Raw genomic sequence first — 6012 nt, 5'->3', positions numbered from 1 at the left:
CACTCATTAACATCAGCTTACGACTATCTCAGAACTTCGAACATCTAGGCCCAGTTCTGGAATTCTGGTATCTCGATGAGTAGGCTACCCTGCGTCCCGCACTGTGATGACATGGTGGTTTCCAAAAGTACAGTTTAACTAACATTCAACTTGAGGTGACTGATTATCCAGTAAATCTTTCAGCAATGTCAAAGCATACATGCACTAAGTGAACGTATCTCTGTTCTAGGTTCGCTGTGGCCTTAGGGGTACAGGTTGTTCAGCTTGACGTGAACAAGTGAATACTAATGCTTTGCATAACCGTGTCATAATTCCTAGGGCCTATACTTGTGAAGGGGTGCGCCTTTGTCAGGTGATTGTCAACATGTCCGAACAGCCGGGACCTACTCGAGAAACCATCAACAATGTCCTAACTTTCTTTAAACAAATAGCTACAGATGGTTTAATATTTCCTATTCGGCCTTTAGACAGTGAACAGCAGCAGTGAATCGAATTCTGAAAGTAATTGACTTTACGTTGTAAAACCGATTCAGTTAAAACATGCAATGATTGGTTTCTTAGAAGAGTTGTTTTCCGGAACAAGTTCGTTAACGAATCCACGTACGCATGTTTCTCTAGAACGCAACAACAACATTCTCTGCTCCCATATTTAATGAAGTTAATGCGACCAGCCATATGTGCGATTTAACCTCCCTGGTGATGCATGTGTAGAGTAGCTCAGGTCAAGCTGTACAACGCGCAGTCTAGTAATTGAAGCATTTGCTCGTCACGACGAAGGCACAGGTTCGATTCGCCACATGGGTTTGAAGTCCATTTCGGGTGTACCCTTCGTTGCTATTGCTGGAATAGTACAAAAACCGCGTAAAACTTTTTTTAATTATATTTTTTATTGTTCCCAAGGGTACATCATTGAGACACCAGTTCACACTTTACAATTTGGCAGGTAGGGTTGCAAAGTACACAAAAATTAACATTTTCACATACGAAATTGACCGAATATAGAGACAAATTTCCTTGTTAAGTTGGGAATATAGATCTCCACTTTCTGCAATGACTTTGGAGACTATTATGTTTTATCGCGATGATTTTTTCTACATTGAAAATGTTTCTCAAGATAATTCACTCACACACTCTACGTTTGTAGCTCTTCTACATCAATCATAAACCTCCTCTTCAATTGTTACTTTGATGTCGATAACATATCCCGAATATTTCCTGTTCTTTTGTATAGTTTCCTCATTCCTTTGGAGTGGAAAATTACTGAAAACTAAAGGCATCGTAAGTCGCACTTTCATTAAGCATGTGTTTCAATATTTCAATATCCAATATTTATTGATGGTAGACTAATAGTTTTCTGTCCGGAATGATTTGTCATGACATTTCAACATTTATATCGACCGTTCTTCTTTCAATGTGAGAAAAATGAACATATATTTATGATTTCTAAATTCCGTTTTGCTTCATAGAAGAAAAGACCTGATTCTTAATGTGCATTCCCCTCCTTTCCATACCTGGTACTACGACTCAGTGTTGACAGTAGAACGCTTGCAGGATTACCAAAGGTAGAACGTGCAGTTTTTACTTGCTTCTCCTAACAGTGCTTGAGTGGCAATCTAGAAGTTGGTGGTATAGTGATGGCAAACCTTTCTGGATGATCAACGTCTCTATCTATAAAATAAAGAAACTGATCATCCATAAAGTTTCTGTCATCTCTTTGTCAGTACTTCAGAACTGGAACATATGAATATCGATTTATATTGATCGCCAACAAGTACGTATGTTCTGAATATAAGACTAGTCTGGTTTGTTAACGTTAAAGCTTTGTCTATCGATAAATCGATCACGTTTTTTTCACTTTGATATACCAATCAAAGTACAATATATATGAAATGCCTTTCACCCGTGTACATGGTGAAGTCTTAATACACAATGCAGTTGTTGGGTTTGTATGGTGGAAGCGAGCGTACATGGTAAGACTGTCTATCTCTAAATACGTCTGACGTCAGTGAGGCGTTACGCGAAGGACCCGAGACCGATTTCCCATCATCAATACAATGCTTGTCCCCCTCGTGATACGGTTTCAGTACTGCTGAAAATGCATATAAACTAGACCTTCAACCACTGTGTGGTGAATGGTCATATGCCTATGAATTGCTGAAAATAGCGTATAAACTAGACTTTCAACCACTGCTTGGAGAATGGCATATGCCTGTGAGTTGAAAATAGCGTATACACTAGACCTTCAACCACTGTGTGGAGAATGGTCATATGCCTATGAAGTGATGAAAATAGCGTATACACTAGACCTTCAACCACTGTGTGGAGGATGGTCATATGTCTATGAATTGATGAAAATAGCGTATACACTAGACCTTCAACCACTGTGTGGAGAATGGTCATATGCCTATGAATTGGTTAAGTTGAGCTTATATAAAATGCATTAACTAGGAGTATTCATCAACAAGAAGCAACATATTCGTTTCCATTCTCGGTCTAAAGGAATCATTCACTGACAAGTTGTTGTGCAATCGACCCCTTCCATGTACGTGCCAGTGATGTGTGAAACTCAGAACGTCAACGTTAGATCAAACAATCAATCTTTTGCCATTCCCTTGATGCCAAAATGCCAGGTAACGCAGTGATGCAAAGTAGAGAATGGACCACTAACTTCTGTTGTTTTGTATCATGTGAGATGAGCGAGTCAAAGGTTTACGTCGCATTGGCAACATTACAGCCATGCAAGGCTGAAAACAAGGTTATAAATTTAAAACATCGGTCGACAAAGGACAACAAAAATAAATAGACATATATATCACAGATATATATTTAAAACTAGTAATGAAAATACTTTAACTGTAGAGGATGATACAATATATGAACAGGCTATGGATCGCAAACAATGGAAGGTAGATCACAGACAAGGGATCATGGGGACTTACAATAGCATTGCTACCTGCATAGACCCTAGCTGGATTTACATCATCCCTTCAGCAGCTGGCTATAATAGTAACATGTAGTCCCCCTGCAGTCGCTTGTAAGGGGACACGGTGAATATATACCTAAAGAGCGTTATGTACAGAGATGATAATGGCAACGTACCTATTGTTACCTGGAACCCGTTTCACAATGCGATCGAAGAGCTACGTATTATCGTAACTGCGCCATCGAATTAGATCGGAGTGCTATGTATTATCGTACCTGCGCCATCGAATTAGATCGAAGTGCTACGTATTATCGTAACTGTGCCATCAAATTAGATCGAAGTGCTACGTATTATCGTAACTCTTCCATCGAAATAGATCGAAGTGCTACGTATTATCGTAACTGTTCCATCGAATTAGATCGAAGTGCTACGTATTATCGTAACTGCACCATCGAATTACGATTTCTTAATTTTCCTTTGTTCGTTGTTTAACGCCACTCAGAGTAATTTTCTAGCAATATGATGGCGTCACGTAAATATTCAAGTGTGGACCAGATAATTAAGTGACTGACATCATAAGCATTGATGACGTGTCAACGAACCTGACCACCTGTTCTTGTTTGTTACTATTTACGACAAGCTTAGGTTGCTGAAGATCTTCACGCATCATCGACTTACGTCAGCCATAGTGCTAAGACAACTTTGTAGAAAGGGTTTTAGGGTAAGACATACCTTATAATACGCTTTCGTGTGTAGGACAAATGAAGATATATCAAATCTCAAATGACAGTTTTTTTCTTGAAATCATGACAGATGTTTCCGGACAGTAATGGACTAGCCTTCAGAATCTAGGTTCATTAACCAAGTCTTTTCGAGGAGAATCGGTTGAATCACGCCGTACATAGATATGCCATTACTGAATGACGTTTTGCCATTGTCCATGTGAATGCCGACATGTTCAACAAAGCAAAAGGATAAAGTTAAAAAGTTACCGAATTATTATATTCATTCTACGCATGGTCTGTACAGTTCAAATTGAATTCTTATGTACTTGATATCGATTGTGCTTGCTCTGGTAGAAACGTCCCGGACAAGTCAATTTGTAACCATATAGCTGTGCGGGGTAACCTGTATGTATGGTTCAGTTAGACAGTGTTAATTCCAGTGTCAAGAGATCTACAATTCTTCAACATGTGGCGACAACTACACTTAGCTTTGTGCATAATTTCTTCAAGACCGGGTTTTGGAAACACTGAGAGCTTTTGCACGAACATCGGCAATATTGCACAGATTGTTACAGATAGAAATCTGAAGGTGCCCCACGTCGATGTTTTCAAAATGTCACCTATGACATTATTGCAGTGTGTGCGGATATGCCTTGGCTGGACCCTGTGCAAATCCATTGATTTCAATATTCCAAACTTTGACTGTTTCCTAAACAAACTTAACGTTTCAGATGTACAGCCAGCTGACTTGAAAATCCACATAGGATTTGTACATAGGTAAGCATGGTTCTTTTGTACAAGTTTACGAAAGTTTCAGGAATCTGAGACGAGTGAGTAAGTCCAAAAGACAACTTCAGATGCTGAAAACGTCACTGTTGCTAAAAAAGATATTTAATTACTTTCAAAAACGTTTCATCCTATTTCACTAGGCATCATTTCAGTAAACTGCTTGCAAGGTATCATTTGAAGAAGTGAGGAATGTTATACTTACGTCAATATTAGACTTACAGGTTATACACGCTCATAAAAAGCTACGGCAACAACTATACAAATCTACACAAGCCCAGGAGTGCCACATCCAAACTGATCACTTGCGTCATCGTCTTGCCACAGCCCTTGGGAGTACACAACGTATCCCTGGTTGAGAGGTATTTCCCACCAAACTGACAGGAATCGGTTGCGCAAAGTGGGGATTCGACCAAGAAGGCGAGAAGTCGTCCTCTTTGGACAGACATAAATAGACGCAATCTTTTGCGCTTGTGCCATAGAGTCAGGGGCACCCATGAACGGCCACCTCCTCGTGGTGGGTGCTGGGTAACGCTGAGAGCCGTTCACCCCCGTTGTGGGCCCGGGTGATATTTGGTGCACCAACCCGTTTGCCGTGGGTTGCGGCCCTGTGTCGGTAGAGGAAGGGATCCTGGTGGTTGAGGGCAATAGGGGCCTGCAACTATGTTCCTGTATCCTAATACACCACTTTGGCCCTGACTTCACCTAGACGGGTGGTTGAATGGGCTCGGTTCAACCAATCGGGTGGACATGCCAAACACTGCATGGATTATAATTACATTTATCATTGCACAAATCTCATTTGGAATTACAGTAACTTTGGACTTGGCTTTATTGTCTAAAACATTTTTGATTTTGAATTATGTTGTTCTAAATTTTGCCTAGAGTCCTATGTCTGGAAGGCGGTGACTCATGGGCCAATCTGGTAGAATTATTAATCTACTGGAATATATCATCCGGGTATGCTTGGTGCTGTAAGCTGGAGGCCCGCTTGCTTTAGCATTGTCCTTGTGATAGTCCGTGGTGGGTGGGGAGCTCTGATGTTGAACCATATTACACTAACCATGGCTTATGAAATTCCACCCAAGGAAAACAAAACGTCCGCTTGTAAATGACCCTGCTGGTACTGACCACAGACCGTCTGCATCGATTGAGTATTGGCCACGTTTCCTTGTGTTTGAGACTCCTGACAAGACACCGTTAAAGTTGAACCCCTTTGCTGTATCCAAGGGTATTCAAGGTATTGCTGGGGATGATAAAAACATTAGACGCTTACGTTCGGGTGCGTTGTTAGCTGAGTGCGCGAAAAAAACAACAATCAACTAACCTGATGAACATTAAATCTCACGTGGGCATTCCAGTCACGGTCTCTTCTCACAAAACCTTGAACACGAGTAAAGGTATCGTTAGAGATCGGGATCGACTCTTTGATGATATGCCGGACCTTGATATAGTATCATAAATGAAGGATCAAGGTTTACTCTGTGTCAAGCGCTTTTCAACTCGGAAAAACAGTGTAACCATCAACACCAATACATATCTGTTTACTTTGTCCTCCCCAAATGCGCCTAAATCAGT

Source organism: Haliotis asinina, chromosome 10 (assembly GCF_037392515.1).
Source record: "Haliotis asinina isolate JCU_RB_2024 chromosome 10, JCU_Hal_asi_v2, whole genome shotgun sequence".
Classification (NCBI taxonomy): domain Eukaryota; kingdom Metazoa; phylum Mollusca; class Gastropoda; order Lepetellida; family Haliotidae; genus Haliotis; species Haliotis asinina.
Note: the sequence above shows the minus strand (reverse complement) of the source record.